The following is a 16,037-nucleotide window of genomic DNA, read 5'->3' as shown; positions in this document are numbered from 1 at the left end:
TTGGTAGAACAGTCAATATTCAAACAGTATAGAAAATAAAATCAGTGTTCATAGGAATTTACCAGTTTTGTTCAGATTGAGACTACATGACAAAAGCCTTATCTGCCCAATAAATTAAAAAACAACACTTAGAGTTATTGGGAAGCTATTGCATTATCCTTAAAAAGACACCAAGATTAAGAAAACTACTGTCCTCATTTAGTCCAACTTTCTCAGGATTTTCAACATTCTGTGTCTAGGGCATCTTAACACAGGTTCTTTGGCAGCTCTTCTGTTTAAACCTGCCTCAGAGGACTGAGTCAATAACCAACTTTGTGCTTGCTTTTATTCCTTCAACTATCTTACTTCAGAATGATGTTTTAAGTATAGTTGCATTTTCTCACTTACTTCACAGTATTGAAGATTAGAGCTAGTGCAAGTTAAGGTATTGACCATTCAAATTAATTTTCCCCCCTTCAACAGCCCAGACAGAAGGCAATTTTCCAAAGCTATATCCCACTTCAGAAGCATTTCTTGTATGGCAACATAGTAATCTTGGCTCGAGTTTCCTAGAAGGCAAGAATGTTAAGATTTTTCACTTTGATTCTTTGTTTTTTGTCTGCTTGGTGATTTTGAAGAATTTACTATGGTCCAAGGATGTTCAAGGAGCTCCTTCAATGTCAGCCTTTGGTAAGGATTATATTTCAAAATCCTTGAAATGAGATCTCTAGCCCCTTCTGTTACAAAGTCAGGGAATTTATATTCAACCTTTGAAATGCTTCTAAAGTTTCTTGCGAAGTTTCTCCCTCAAAAGGAGGTTTTCCAACTAGAAATTCATAGCACAGAACTCCAAGACTCCAAAGATCCACTTTTTCATCATGCATCTTGCCTTCAATGATCTCAGGAGGCAAATAGTCAAGTGTGTGACAACGAGTTGTCATCCTAGTAGATGAGGCATGAACTGATCAGTCAAAATCTGCAATCTTCAGCTCTCCATCTGATCCAAGTAGTAAGTTCTCTGGCTTAATATCTCCATGAATCACCTTTTTTGAGTGGCAGTATGATAAGGCATCTGCCAGTTCTGTGATATAAGTAGTTGTTCTTTGTTCATCCAACTTTGAAAACTTTTGAAGCTCTCTATAGACTTCTCCATGAGGAGCTTATTCTAGAATTAGGTAAACTCTTGTGACATCATGAAAATAACCATATAATCTCAGAATATTAGGATGCCTAAGATGAGATTGTATTTCTACTTTTCCACTCAGCTGATGTTCAACTCCTGCTTGTTCCAAATGGGACTTAAAAAATTACTTTAAGTGCCACGATAAATTGCTTTGTTTCTCTTGTGCCAAGTAGACACTTTCAAACTTTCCTTTTCCCAAAGGGCTAACAATTTCAAAGTCATCCAAAGCCCACTGCCTTTTTTTTTTGTTTCCTCGTTTTTCTGCCTTGGTGGTTCTCCTTCTCTGAGAGTGTTTACCGACTCTGGTGTCTGCAACTGCTCAGTGTTTAGGATACTATTTGGTGGTCTTGATGCAGGGTGAATTACAGGTGCTGGTTGTGACTTCTGCGGCTGTTAAGTGTGAATTGCTTTATGACTAGGGATATTCTATTTTGCCTGGGAAGAAACTATAAGAATATTTGATGAACATAGGACTCACTGAGCTTTCCCACTCGTTGTAGGTAACCAGTTCTGAGAAGAAATATGCTGAGTCACAGGTATACATTTTGAACCTTCCCCAAGTGGAGTCATCATCTTGTTGCTAGATACTGAAACACTGTTTTCTTTAGATTTCTCCATGTTGCATCTTCTAGTACTTTTCCGAGGAAAGATTAAACTTCTGGAGGTCACAAACCTCTCTCCAGCCTCAACTCAGATCTCCTCAGGAGGTTTCTGGAAGAGAAATAAGACAATTTCTACCATGAAGGGTATTTCTAAACACAACAAGCTTAGTAAGAAATTTGGTTTCCAAAAATTTTAAAAAAGTGGTATCTTGCTCTGCTTGAGCAGATTTTTTACAGTGTCTTGTTCTCCCTGCACCCTGGTTTACCCTGTATTTTTCCTTCCCCTTCACTGTGAGATGTTGGGGAGGTGAGTAGGTGGGCTTCTGCACCTGGTTTTCTTTGGAGGTCCCTGTGCCCCAGTTTCAGGAACTCTGTGCCCTGTGGGTCTCTGTGCCTGGTTTTCTTTGAGGGTCCCTGCATACCAGTTTCATTGTGTCTGTGGCATGTGTTTCCCGTTACTGGTAGAATTTGGAGGAGGTGGATTGGTGGGCCCCCAAGCCTGGAAAAACTGACTAGATATAAACCTTCTCTCTCTCTCTATATGCCTACACTTTGCTTCCCCTCCCTGGGGGATATGAATTTTCTAGTCTGCTAAGCCTCAAAGGTAAAATAGTCAAGGACCTACAGCTCCTCTCCAGAAAAGACTGGAAAGCTCTGGGTCCAGAAGTTGGAGGTCATGAACCTGGTCACACCTTCTGAAGTCCTATCTGGAAGGGTAAGTCCAATTCTCTCATTTCTCTCATCACTAGGGAATTGGGAAAATTGCAGGTGCTCCTTTTCCTTCGCACCTCAATATTTCCTGTCCCCATGCCCATGCCTACAGGATTGGCCATTTCTCCTGGCCTTTTGACCACCAAATCCTTGCAGCTGGACTCAGCAGCACTTCCTTGAGAGTTGCTCCTAGGTTAACAAAACCGTGAATTTGTGGATAATAACCTTTTCTTTTAAAATGGTAAGAATATTGAGCCTTAGAAATTAAAAAGTTACCACTTGTGATTATAAAATCCACATTTGATTTGCTCATTCTACTAAGTTACAGTCACTTGATTGATAATTAATTGGTCCTGCTCCAAGTTTTAAATAGATACTTGTGGTATGGTTATATTTCTTATTGTGTAATTTTGTATTGCATATGTTGTTAGAAAAGCAATTTCTCTTATAATCTAAATGTTGTTAGATTATTATCAGATTATGAGGTTGTAAAGTACAAGAATTTTCTAACATCTAATCATAAATTCTTATCAAGCCTGTATAGTCTTCTGTGTAGCAGAATTCCAACTGAGTAGTCATGGAGTTCTCAAAGAAGGAACTTGTTTTGGTGAGAATTTGGAAATACATATACAATGATGAGCTTTTGCACCAGGACTAATTTAAAATTTGAGATGTGAGTTCTGGTAAATTTTTGAGTAGTGAAGCTTGCCATCTGAGGTAAAATTTCTTGAGTCTATAACGAACTATGTTTTGTGTTATCTGATAGATCATAAAAATCCATCAACAGTCAATAATCCACCATCTGAGAGAAATGCCACAAGCTACTCAGAGAAAATTTGACTATTATGCAGGTGGACATCTTCCTCTACAATAGCTGAGAAGACATTTCTAGCCTCTGTCTAGGATGGGATTCTCCTCGCTCAGTTTCCCCATTGCACTCTTTTGAAAAGGAATGTTTCCCACCTGAATATTAATGAGTGTGGCTATGAAATGGAAATGATACAATGCTTGCAAAACTTATGTTTTATCCAATCATGTCTTTGCTTTTCCTTTTTATGGCAAATTTCTGTAATTAAGGCAAGTTGTCTATATGAATAGGTGTTATTCTATACCGCAGTTGGGTGAATTAGTACTTCTTCATAGCCATGTGAAAGATTAAATCCTTGTAAAAGAACATTCGTTCTGAATGATATGGAAATAGTTCGACAAAGGAAAAAGAATTTTGTGAAACAAATTTACAAACAATGTTGAATTATTTTCTCATAGACTAAGTCTGGGATACATCTGTGCTACTACATTTAAGTGTGTGTTTAAGATGTGAGCTATTCAGGCTAAGATTATATTCCTTTTCATATGTTAAACAACTTAGTAAATGGGTATTTGACCTAGTCATCTGGCTGCTATTAGATCTATGTCTGTATGAAAGTAGATCCTTAAATGTTTTTAAATGATATTAAAATAATTGAGTATTGGTACAATTGATTGAGGGATCTACCTGCTATTCTATTAATTACTGAAACTAGGTCAGAAACATCTTCAGGTTGAGGAAAAGAAATTCAGCGTAATTTTCTTAGAGGGAGGTAACATGGAATATTTTTGTATTAATGGAAAAGTCAGCTTCATTCAGAGTTTGTTATGCTGTATGTTCTGTGGTACAAACATGTTTTATTATAACCAGTTTATTGCTATGCATTATTTTGGAATTGATTACTTTTGTATCCCCCTAAGTCTTTTATGATAACTGGAGTAAAAGTGAGTCTCTTAATTAAATTCATCTGTATAACTATTAAGCTCAACGGTAGAAAGTTTGCATGTGCAAAGTATTATTACTTACATTCTCACGTATAGAGTTGGATCTTCAATAGCATCTGATCCTCCTAAAGGAATTGGAATGAGAGTGGAAACCTTTGAGAAAATAACAAGATCGGAAAATCTTCTATTCATAAGTAAATAATATCATGCTACTCTTGGTTTCTTTCCTTATTTTTTCTTTTTGCTGACATCACTTTTAATGATGCTTCTATTTGTGGCCTGCATATTGAATTTGTGTTTGTCAGATTTGTGTCTACTAGACTATACTGTCCACCTACAGATGGTCATGCAACCAGGATACCTATTTTATACTCTCCTCATCCCCTGGACACTGCATCAGTCTCATTTTACTCCCCTACTCACCCCCATTCAAGAAGGATCTGTGCCTTTGTCCCTCTCCCAAAAGCATTTGGGTGGATGGTGAAGCAAATAGCAGTGCTGAGGCACAGAAGCAAGCAGGAGGCAGGATGTGAGATGTGAGATAAGAAGTGGGGCTTCATGAGGCAGAAAAGACTACGCATTGAAACCCCTCATCTTGGGGACTTGTGTTCTGGGCCCCACCTTGAACCTATTCTGTTTCTAGCCTACCTGATTCCTGATTCCCACCCTATATCAAGGGTTAGGCCTGTTTCCTCAGGATTGGAAGTCTAACTCAAATAGGAAACTCTGTCGGGTAGGCAGAATACGTGATTGTTGGGTGTGTCAACATCATGCCTAGGATACTAGCTTACTACCCATAGATCTTCCCCTATTCCCTGAAGACCTTGCATGGAAATTTTCCTTTCAGCACTCAAAGTTTCTTCCATGCAAGACATCCATTAAAGTCTTATATCTTCCCCCATCACCCCCTCCTGGGGCTTGTGGTTTCTCTCCCTTCTTTCCCCTCATTGTGATCCTGTTATTGGTCATTTTACTTGTTCTTATATATACTTTGTCTGTACTGTTTAAATTCCTGGTTCGATTTGTGTGTTCTCACTCCCAGCAACTTTTAGTGTACCATTGCCTTCCCTTGATGACCCTAAGTGGTTTGCCTCTCTCTACTCTGGACTCAGATGGCACTGAATTTTGCACCCTTACTATGCCTCATCAACCTATTCCCTGACCCTGAAGGGGACTCTTTCCTCCTGTTCATCAGGAAGCAGCTACTGAAGACAATGATCATTGCCGCTCTCTCCCGCCCCTAAAGAATTCTCCTACCTAGTGGCTGAGTGGAGCAATGATTTGGATAGAAACAGTGCCCAAGAGTTAAAAGGACTGATTTTGTGAAGCTCTTGGTGCCCTAAAGTCTCCCCTTACCACAACTTCCCCTTATCCTGAACCTTAAAATTGCCTGTACCCACCCTTCATCCTAGTCATGGGGTTTACTTACCTTGTGGCACCCATAGTCCTTACCCTGTGCCTTTATCTAGCAAGGCTTCTTTATCTTGCAAAATTTACCCTACATCTCCAAATCCCACAAGAAAACCCTAAAATCATCCTACATAAGTTTGACCCATCTCCTATATCATTGTTTTTGTTTAGCCCCTTGTTAAATCTCAGAGCCCCTGCTTTTGTATCATTAAAGGTCCCAAAGGTGACACAAAAATTCTAAGAAAATTCATTCACATTTTGAACCAGCTCTCCCATCTCTTTCTTCAACATAACCTGCATTAAAAGAAATCACCATTATACTATGCCTGACATGTGGTCACATATAATCTGTCTAATAAGTTTAAGTAAGGAAAACATATATGTGTGTGTGTGTGTGTGTGTGTGTGTATAATTTCTCAAGGCAGCCCATAAAATAATTTTTGTCCTAAATATTAGGAGGATTTTCCTGACACTGAGGTCCAATTTGCCTCTCTACTACTTCTATCTATTTCTCCTGGCACAGTCCAGTGGGATGAAACTGAATAACTCTTGAAAACTCCTGTTTTTTTCCACATTTTGTCCATCCTTAACCTGGGTCATTTTCATGCTAAACACACTTCATTCCTTCAATCAGTCTTCATATGCAAGGCACTCAAGGTTCTTCATCATCCTGATTTCCGTCCTCTTCTCTAAAAACCCTCCACATCCTTAACTTATGGTGCCCAGAATTGATTATAGTATTAAAGATGATTCAGATAGATCTAGGTTTAAATTTTTTCTCACATCTACTAGGTATGCTGATTGGCCAAGATACCTTACTTCTCTCTATGGCAACTACTCAGATTGCACGACTGGGAAAAGGGAAAAGTTCTAAAATAGTGTTTCCTTTTATCTGTATATATAATCTCTGCTAAACACTGGGCATAGCAATATAGCTACAACAGAAGACTTATTTCTAAACACATTACCCTATAATTGTGGAGGAACTATTAACATTAAAGTAGTAGGTGTATGATATGGTTGAAATAATGAGGGATTTCCAATCAAAACACATGGGTTTAAATTGCATCTCCGACACTTATTACCCATGTGATCTGTAAATGTAGGGGTTGGACTACATGATTTCTAAGTTTTATTCTATCTCCAACTTTAGGATAGTACGATATAGGGGAAAGGGAGATGAATTCAAAGGAAAGACCCAGACAAAGATCTATGGAAAAAAATTAATGGAGTTGTCACTGAATTCAGAGTAGAAAGAGTAGAGAAAAGATCTGAACCTTAAATATCTCCCTACTAAGAATACTCAGTTACTAATGTGTGGCACTCTGACGTTTTCAGAGCACTTAGAATTAGTTTTTGAGTTAGGTAACAAAAATGTTATTGCTACTAATGTACAGATGAATTAATTAAACTCAGAAAAGTTAAATAATTGTCCCCAGGCTCATACTAGGAAATGTGGATGTGGGAATGTAAACCTATGTGGTTATTTTTTTTTAAGTATGAATGAACTTCTTTAAAAAATTAGAAATACCTTTTTTGTAATAGGAGCATAAATTTGAGATTTGATAGGAGAATTAATAATCCTAGACTTAGAGTTTCTCTAAATGTCTAGCTGACCTAAAATTGAGTAAGTGAAATGAAAAATAGAGAAAGTGAAATACAAATATAATAGATTTTATCAGGAGGAGACAAAAATCTTCAGTACCTTAATATGGAAGCTTGACCAAAATACCTCTTAAAATGAAACAGCAGTTCTGAATTATTTTCAAATTTAAATAAATTTCATCTTATTGAGAACTCTAAAAACATTTAATTTACAACCAGTTAATATTTGATACCAAGTTTACTGATAAGTGTTTGAAGACTACAGAACAACAAAAAAATCAATTCTTGCTTAGTATCATAGAGAAAACCTCTATTTATGGAAGAAAGGATGCATTATTGTGCCCATTTACCTTATGAAGGCACATACAGACATAAAGACAAAGTAATTTTCCCAAGGACAAAGTCCAAGAGAGTGACAAAAGTGAGAATAGAAATCTGGACTTTTGACTCCCAGTTGAATTAATTCACTCTATGTCACTTACCCTCTCGAAATGTTGGAATTAGGAATCATCAAGAGTGGTATTTTCAGTAGCTTTTTGCACATTTTTAAACATTGTTTGAAGTTTAAATATAGCTATATAGAAGAGATTTGATGCTACACAGGATAGGGGCACTTTGATGTAAGGACTGTTTGATGATGGCTGTGTAGAATTTCCCAAATCATCTTCTGTGAAAACTTATTTTTTCTGCAAGATATTAAGAGTGGTGTTTTGATAAACATTAAAAAAAGAATTGTGTTTTAGGTTCAGAAAATTTTCAGTATGAAGATAACTAAATTTCATCACTTTTGTTCCATTTTTTTCTACTTACCTTTGTTCAAGAAGCATTCCATACTGTACAGACTTTCCAAACTGACACGTTGCTACTGTCAATAAATTTCCACCCCCTCAAATATTAAAGAATAAAAATATTTTGACATATACTAAATCAGGTGAAATCTTAAATTTCCAAAGTAGGGCTGAAAACAATTCCAAATGAACTTTTAATGGTCAAATCTGAAAAGATTTTTAGCCAGGTTAAAGAATTTAGAATTCAAGTTATAAAAATGTGCCCTACTTAAATGACAAGGAGCATGGTCTCAGGTAATATCTTTAATGACAAATACATCAAATCTCTGATGATATTGTATTATGTAGAGCTGTAGGAACACATTCTTGACTGAAACCATTTCAATTACGCTCTTATTCACCTATTAGAAACAGAGGGATTGTTTATTCATAACGATTTCTTTTACTATAGTGCATCATGAAAGAAATATTCAACATTACCCTAAAACAGTGTCACAGAGCAATTGGAGGTTATTTGGACTTGGAAATGAGGAAATAATGTGATGCAGCTGTAGCAGATAAAATGAATGAGTGGGATGAGAAATGAGAGAGGGTGAGACCGAGAAAGACAGTGATGGAGAAACTTAGAGAGACAGAGAGATGGAGACAAATAAACAAAGAAAGTTTTATGACGAGTCTAAATTCGGACAAGCAGAAAGGTAGCTCAAAGTGATTTTTTTTTTTTTTGCCACAACAATTTATAGAGTGGGAACAATCTAAGTCAAGGAAAAAACCACCAACGGTGAACAAATTATATTTCTGAAGTTTTCTAATTCAGTCATACTTATTTGTCAAGGAAAGAAGTAAATGGGTTTATTTTTAAAATGCATTCAACCTAAAGTTTTGATTTATTTTCCCTTCAGAGAGAACTGTTCACGTAAGGAACTGACGTTGAATCCTACCTCAAGCATTTACTAGCTGTGTGACCCTCTCCATGCCACTTAAATTTTCTCTGCCTCAATTTCTTTATCTATAGAGTATCTACTATCATTTACTTCACCTGGTTCTTGTAAGACTCCTCCAAGGTGTGTAGGTGTTTATATTTATGTACATATACACATATTGGTATGTACATATGTATAGACACCCACACACATACTGTTTCTATGGAACCACTTCAATCTTATCTGATTCTTTATGACCCCATTTGAAGTTTACTTGGCAAAGTTACTGGGATGGTTTGTGATTTACTTCACCTAATTTTACAGATGAAGAACTGAAGTAAACAAGGTTAAGGGACGTGCCCAGAATCACCCAATTAGCAAGTGTCTGTGACCACATTTGAAAATAGTTCCAGCTGACTCCAGCACTGGTGCTTTGTGCAGTTCATGAACTTACTAGTCCATATGTGTGTATATGTATGCGTATGTATATGTTATGTGTGCATATATATATATATAAAACATGTATATGTATACATACATGTTCAAATATATATTTTCACACACTAACTTTAAAAGTTTTTATGCATGTCAGTTATTATTATTTTGTCTTCATCAGATAATTAACACCTAAGAAAGATCTTATATTTCTGTTCACAGCATAATTCTTTTTTTTATAAAATATTTACCCAGATATGTCTATGTAATTTTCCTGCCCTCTACACTCCAGTTTCTGATTGGTAAATTTGTCATACCTAACCTGACAGGCACTGCATGTGGCTTCCTGACTAACTTCATATCATATTGCTTTCCTCTCTTCTCTCACTTCCCTTTCATAACCCTGGCCATATTGTAACCATTTCATAAATGCATTTTAAATCATTCATTTATTCATTCATTCATCCATTGATTCGTTCTATGCATTCCTAATATGTAGACCTATACAAATATATATTTGATTAGTGCAGTTCTCTTTATTAACACATTGAATGTCATTTGGATTGCACAATCACTCCTAATAAGCTGGTGTGGAACATTGTACAAATATGTCAGGCAAGACCCCACTCTGGACTGTCATTCATAAAAAATCATTTTGAAAAAATTGAGTGACTGATGAAGTTCACCTTAGCAGAACAATTAAGCACGTACAAAACGTGTGTGACTGGACTTTTTACCTATGATATATAAGGACGGACATCTTTGTGCATGAAAAACAGACTATTTTGTGTTCAAAAACTAAAAAATAAGGCAATTTATTAAAGAATGTTTGCCTTGAGGAGCACCTTTTAACAAATTATACTACTGCATGCAATTGAACCTTCCTTGGATACAACACAAAATAGACATATCATGCATGCTCTTATGGTGACAAATGCTACAGTCAAGACATTATCATGGGTGCTACAAATTTGACAAACTTCTGGGGAAAAATTAAGTATTTTGAAGTGGTAGTTGCTCTAAAATGTATAACAAAACTGAAATAAAAATTTGGTGATTTGTAACTTAATTAAAATATTTGTAAGAATAAAGCAAACTAATGCTTTAAATTTGAATGACCTGCTAGAGAAAGTGATTTTTTTCCAGATTTATATGTGTAAAATAGTGTTAATCATACTTTCTAAGAGCTGTTCCTTTTGCAATTACATAGTTAAAAGTACTTTATAATTAAAAGATGAAATGGTTGTGAAACATATATACAAGATATATCTATATATGTACACATACCTGTATCTACATATGTGTGTCTATTTGAATCCCCTGTTGACTTAAAAAATTAGAAATATTCCATTTATACTCCTCTATGGAAGAGTGGAGCTGGAGAGAAAAGATATCAAAGTTAGAGTCAGTACCTGAATTCAAATTATAATCTGTAATTACAAGACATGTGACCTTGAACAAGTTATTTAACCTATCTTAGTTTCAGCTTTCTCATCTGAAAAGTGGAATTATTAATGTTTATATTACTTGCCACACAAAATTATTGCAAAGTGTGCCATGTAAATTGTAAACTGCTACATAAATATGATATAATTTTAATATGTGAGTAGTTCTTATTTGAGGGCAAGTCATAGAAATTTGTTTTAATTCCTGTATAAAGCCTTAGTTGGTAAAGCTAGCTGTACCAGTTTCCAAGCAGTTGTTCACCTTACTATATAGAATATTAGACTTGGAAGAAGTCCTGTTGCTAAATTTTGTCTCTGATGCATATTTGTTGCATGGTTTCCAGCATCATATTGCACTTGCTTCTCCTGTTTTTTTTGTCTTAGAGGGAGAAGTACCTTTAATTGTTACCTGTTTCTATTAACTTCAATTTTGATGGGGATTTTCCTCTTCTATCTTTCATTTTTGGTACCTGATTTTAAATCTTCCTTTATTTTCTTTTTCTTTTTGCCTAGCTACAGATCATCTTTAGTAAATATTTCATTTAACTCTATGAATCAAGCTATCACGGTCTTTCTCTGCTTTATTCAACAGTTAATCTCTTAAGGAGGGGGAAAAGCTATCCATGCATCCATTGCTTCCACTTTTACATCTCCTATTCACATTATTTGTTTCATTTATTTAAATCACCTTCCTTTCTTCCTCCTTTCCCTCTATTACAACTTCTATGTGATTAAGAAAGATTAGAAAAAGGTTCTTGAAGAGGGTGGGAATTTTATTGAAACTTGAAAGAAGGAGGAACCTATGACACAAAGATGAACACTAAGAGTGTTCCCGAAATGGGGAACAGCAAGTGAATTTGCTCAGAATTGGACTATGAGGTATTTTGTAAGAAAGAGAAACAATGGGGGTAGAGACAAGATGTCAAAAAGAAGCCATAAAGTTGCCTGAACTTTTCCCAGTTTCCCTCAGAAACAATGTTAAATCAAGTCTCTAAAAGGATTCTGGAGAGATAGAACTTACAAAGCAATGGAGGAAAAGAATTTTCTATTTTCAGATAATTTAGAAGGACTTGAGGAAAGGTCAGTCTCCCTTGGGTCAAAGGGAAGTACAGTCCAGTGCAGATCATGTCTAGAAGACCATGACTAGATGAGGATCAGCTCTTAGAGAGATGCTCTGATAGTTGTGAACTGATACGATCATTTTCGATAGTAATTTGGAACTATGTGAAAAGGTCAACCACACTGTGCATATCCTTAAATCCTTTGATCCTTTTGATACCTTTGATCCAGTGATGTCCTTACAAGGCCATTTATCCCAATGAGATCATAAAAAGAGAAAAGGACCTTCAAGTGGAAAAATATTTATATTAGCTCATTTTGTGGTGTCAAAGAATTAGAAACTGAGTTGATGCCCATAATTTGGTTGATAGCTGAACAAGTTGCAGTGTATGAATGTCATGGAATTGCTATAAAAAATAATTATCAGTAAGATTTACCTTATTTTGTCTTTTTAAATAATTTATTTATTTTTAGTTATCAACAATCACTTCCACAAGATTTAGAATTTCAAAGTTTCTCCCCATCTCTCCCCTCCCTCACACCAGGACAGCAAGTATTCCAAACACCCCTTCCTTCAATGTGCCCTCCCTTCTATCAATTCCCCTTCAACAAACACTATCCGCTCTATTTTCCTGCAGGGAGAGATAGATGTCTATACCCTATTGTCTGTACATGTCATTTCCCATTTGCAAGCAAAAAAAAAATTTACAAAACATTTTTAAAGCTTTGAGTTACATGTTCTCTCTGTTCCTCTCACCCCACCCACTTTCTTTGAGAACATAAGAATTTTGATATAGGTCATGCATGCGCAGCGATGCAAAACACTTCCATAACAGTCACTTTGTGAAAGAATAAAGACATTTCTATTGTTGCTGTCCTGCACTGCATTCTGTTTTCTAACTTGAGGAGCTCCTAAAATTGTGTTTCCTTCTGATTACGCCTTCTCCTAATCTGCCTTGCCTTCTATTATCTTCCCTGTCCTATACCATTTCTACCTGCCTTTCTGCAGGGAAAGAAAGAATTCCACACCCAATTGAGTGTGTTATTCCCTCCTTAAACCAAATCTGATAAGAGTAAGGCTCACTTATTCCCTCTCACTTCTCCCTTTTCCCCCTCCAATTTAAAAGCTCTTTCTTGCCTCTTTTATGTGAGATGATTTACTACTTTCTACTTCTCCCTTTCTCTTTCTCCTAATGCATCCCTCTCAAAAGTTAATTTTAATTTTTAAGTATCCTCCCTTCATATTCAGCTCATCCTGTGCCATCTGACTCTGTCTGTCTCTGTCGGTCTCTCTGTCTCTCTGTCTCTGTCGGTCTCTCTCTCTCTCTCTGTGTATATGTATACATATGTATATATGCACACACACACATACACACATAAATGTACATGCACATACACATATATTCAAACACATGTATGTGTATATATCTTTATATATAAGCATGTGTATGTGTATGCATGTATGTGTACATGTACATATATGTGTGAGTGTGTGTGTATTCTCTCTAACTCCCCTAATACTGAAAAAGGCTTCAGGAGTTATAAATTTCATCTTTCCATGTAGAAATCTAAACAGTGACACTTTAATGAGTCTCTTATGGCTTCTCTTTCCTGTTTATCTTTCCTGTTTCTCTTAACTCTCATGTTTGAAAGCCAAATTTTCTATTCAGCTCTGGTCTTTTCAAGATGAATGTTTGGAAGTACTCTATTTCATTGAAATTCCAGATTTTTCATGAAGTATTATATTCAGTCTTTCAGGGTAGGTGACTATTGGTTTTAGTCCTACCTCCTTTCACCTCTGGAATATTATATTTCAAGCCCTCCTAGCTCCTAGTGTAGAAGCTGTTAAATTCTATGTTATTCTGATTGTATTTCCATAATTATTAAACTGTTGCTTTCTGGTGGATTGTAATATTTTCTCCTTTAAATTGGAACTCTGGAATTCAGCTACAAAATTTCCAGGAGTTTCCTTTTGTAATCTCTTTCAGGAGGTTATTAGTGGATTATCTCCATTTCTATCTTACCCTCTGGTTCTAAAATATCAGGGCAGTTTCCATTGATGATTTCTTGAAAGATGATGTTTAGGCACTATTTTTGACCATGATTTTTATGTACACCAACAGTTTTTGAATTATGCCTCCTCAATATATTTTCAAGGTCATTGGTATATTCAATGAGATATTTCACATTATCTTCTATTTTTTTCATTCTTTTGGTTTTGCTTTCCACTTACTTTATCAAAAAGTCATAACCTTCCATTTTTTCCATTCTAATTTTTAAGGAATTAGTATTTTCAGTGAGCTTTTGGACCTCCTTTTCCATTTGGCCCATTCTGTTTTTCAAGGCATTGCTTTCATTGACTTTTTGGACCTCTTTTGCTATTTGAATCAGTCTATTTTTAAAGGTGTTATATTGTTCAGCATTGTTTTTGGTTTCATTTAGCAAATTATTGACTTGTTCCCCACAATATTTTTGTGTTGCTCTCATTTCTCTTCCCAAGTTTTCCTCTACTTCTCTTAGTTGATTTTTTGGAGCTCTTTCATTTCATGAGACCATTTCATTTTTTTTTTTTTTGGAGGCCTTCATTATAGGAGCCTTGACCTTTTTGTCTTCTTCTGCTTCTATGCTTTCATGTTGCTGTGGTTTGTGTTTTGATCATACTTGTTCCTATGGACGTAAGGAAATCCTTTTTTGCTAAGAAAGTAGCATTCCAGAGTCTTATTTTCCCACTGTTTGGTCATTTTCCCAACCAAGTACTTGACTTTTGAGCTGTTTGTTAAGTGAAGAGTGTGCTGACCCAACTTTCAGGGGTTTGTTTTGCAACTGTTTAGAGAGATATCTCTGGGTTCCTTTAAATTCTCGGTTCTTCCACAGTGGTGCATTCAAAGGAAAGGCGTTTACTCCTCTCATGGCCTGCTCTCTTGTCTGTGAACAAACACAAGCACTCTTTTCTGCCATGGAATTGTGAGTAGGATTCTCTCTCCACAACTGCAACCACCTCTGGCATGCTAGTGGTCTTCCTTGCACCAGAACCACCACCCAGGATTGAGACTTAGATCAGCAGCTTGATTCCCCTACCATCTGAAGGATGAAAATTCAAGCTTCAGAAGCAATGGCTGCCACTGCCCTGTGTCTGGGCGGGGGGCAAGGGCTGGATCACGTTCCTTCCTCACTTAGAGAGCTTTCCCACTGTACTGTGAAACTGTCTTTGGCGTTTTGGGGTTGAGAATTTTGGAAACTACCTCAGCTACTAATGATTCAGTGCTCTGAGTCTTACTCCAGTCCTGTCTGTGCTGTCCCAGTCCGTGCTGATCTGTGCTTTGCTCTGAGCACAGTGTAATAGACCCTTCCTATCAGCCTTAAAGATTGTCTTGGAATGGAAACCTGTTTCACTCAGTTACTTTGTGGCTTCTACTGCTCTAGAATTTGTTTAGAGTCATTTTTTGCAGGTATTTTGTGGGGTTTTGGGGGAGAGTTCAAGCAGAACTCTGTTTCTACTCTGCTACCTTGGCTCTAACCCCTTAATCAGGCAGATTTCAGGAAAACCTGAAAAGACTTATATAAACTGATTTTGAGTGCAGTGAGCAGAAACAGGTGAACATTAAATACAGTAATGGGGACATTGTGCAATGATTGACTTTGATAGACTTAATTCTTCTCAGCAACAATGATCTAAGACAATTACAAAACACTTACAATAGACAATGCTAGCCACATCCAGAGAAAGAAATACAGAGTCTGAATGAAGAACAAATCCCATAATTTTAATTTTTTCATTCTTGTAATTTTCCCCTTATGTTTTGATTTTTTTTTTATAACATGACTAATATAGAAATCTTTATAGCATGATTTATATGTATAAGTTGTGTCAGATGACCTTCTACCTTGGGGAGGTGGAAGAGAAGGAAGAAAACTTGGAACTCAAAATCTTGCAATAATGAATATTGAAAACTATCATTGCATGTAATTGGAAAAAATAAAATAAAAAAGAGAAAAGAAAATGAAATAAAAATGAAGGAAAGAAAGGTAGAAATATTTTCCTAATATGATTTTAAATTACTCCACCTTTTCATACTCTTCATCTCAATGTGCCTACTTTTCAATATCCTACCTGTGAAACAACTTCCTAATTTACAGTTTGTATC

The 16,037-nt window shown here is 36.1% G+C and overlaps 1 pseudogene; it reads right to left on the bottom strand.

Moving 5' to 3' along the window:
- Positions 1 to 564: 564 nt before the first annotated feature.
- On the bottom strand, positions 565 to 1,783 carry LOC140511303 (aurora kinase A-like; annotated as a pseudogene).
- Between the last annotated feature and the right edge of the window lie 14,254 nt (positions 1,784 to 16,037).

This window comes from Notamacropus eugenii, chromosome 6 (genome assembly GCF_028372415.1).
Source record: "Notamacropus eugenii isolate mMacEug1 chromosome 6, mMacEug1.pri_v2, whole genome shotgun sequence".
Taxonomy (NCBI): Eukaryota; Metazoa; Chordata; class Mammalia; order Diprotodontia; family Macropodidae; genus Notamacropus; species Notamacropus eugenii.
This window is presented reverse-complemented; position numbering and strand designations above follow the sequence as displayed.